Raw genomic sequence first — 1838 nt, forward strand, 5'->3', positions numbered from 1 at the left:
TCTGGGGGTTTAATGCTGTTCTGTGGTGTTGGTTAAAAGTAAAAAGTACTGGACTAATGGAACACAACTTCCTGGTTGTTCTGTCCTGCAGAATGCCTGTCTGTCTGCTAGCGGTGGGACGTTCGCGAACGAATCGAGTCTTTTGAACGGCTCTTTGAACGATGGGATCCGGTTCGCAGTATAGGGAGCCGTTCCTTTCTAAATGAGTGGGAAAAGTGCATTTTCTACTTGTTATGTAAAAAGTATCAATACTGCAATGTAGAAATACACTGCCACTCGTAGAAGTTTGGATTCAAATGTACAACAGTAACCTAATAGTATCAAAAGGCACTTAAAAGTACCAATAGTATAAAAAGTATTACGCAAAATGTCCCATTTTTTCACAAGTTTTCCAGTGAATAAAATGTAGGAAAAAAAGAAAATAGCAGATCTACAAGCTCACAATGCGTCGCAACGCGAAGCATTGTGAGCTTGTAGATGTAACGTGGGTGATCCGAACCTCCACACCCAGCTTTGAACCCGGGTCTCCAACGCGAAAGACCAATATCTTAACCACTAGACCAAAGGGGATATAGGCCTACTAGACTTCTGTGGCTTCAAGGCTGGGGCTGCGACTCTCTCCGTCACAACGAATCCCAGAGATCCGGCTCACTTCACTTCAAAGAGCCATAAATCCCATCTCTACCGCAGGGGTCCTCACAGGGTGGCCAGGTTGGGACAGAAACAAGCAACGAGTTCAGGGAAAACAAAAAGCCCAAAAGATGAAGCGACTTGAGAACTTCAAAGAAAGATTAATAGTAAAGCTATATTTATAAATCTATAGTTGATATGTATTTATAACCTATTATACACCGGCTATATTTATAAATCTATAGTTGATATGTATTTATAACCTATTATACACCGGCTATATTTATGGGTAGGTCTGAGAACTGGTTCCCAAACTGTGGGTTACGAACATGATGTTAATAAATCAGTAATTCCATTAATAAATCAAATGAAAATCTAAGCAATTCCATAGATTTGAAAGTAAAATAAGTCAGCAAATAATTAATTACAGATATAAAAGGGATTTTACTTCATCTCACTCCTTTATTTTTTTGTTTATTTTTCAATTGCTTCTTTTTTGCGTTATATTTTAATATAAGATATTCATCTGTGTGCAAAAAAGACCGCTTTGAATTGTTCTGCATGCAAAAAAAAAAGTCTGCTTTTATTCATTTTAACATATTCAGTCCCCACTCCCCAATTTTTTATGACAGTGAAGTGATTTACAAGCAACTTTACAAGGCTCTAATTGGTTCTCCAACCAACCATTGGAACGCCCTTCTGCAAGCCTTAAAGGAGAGCAAATATAGTCTCTGTTGTGATCAGTCACATTTAGGCGGCTGCTACTCAAGACTAAAAGGACTAAGCCTCCATCTGTTTATTTTTATTATTTTTATTTTCTGCTTGTAAAGTAATGTGTTCTATCCGTCTGTCTTTGAAAGACAGTCTTTCAATGTTATATGAGATACATGAAAGCCGAAAAGGTTACTAGGATCTCCTTTTAGTTGACCTTGTACAGGTGATTTGTGCCGTCATGAAACTGTACTTTTTTCCTATTGCAAACTGCTGATAAATTCTTCAATCAATCAATCAATCAAACAAACAGAGAAAAAAAACAAGACCAACGTCACTTATAATAAGCAGACATGGCAACAGGGGTCCTCAGCATGTCATAGGTGACCAACAGGAAGCCTGAACTCTTCTTAGCAGACTGGGATCACTTCACTCTGCAGGCGGTGCATCCGGTCTGCGCTCTGAGCCGGATACGGAAACGGTTCGTGTGTGTTTCT

Source organism: Nannobrachium achirus (genome assembly GCF_963921795.1).
Source record: "Nannobrachium achirus genome assembly, chromosome: 10".
Classification (NCBI taxonomy): domain Eukaryota; kingdom Metazoa; phylum Chordata; class Actinopteri; order Myctophiformes; family Myctophidae; genus Nannobrachium; species Nannobrachium achirus.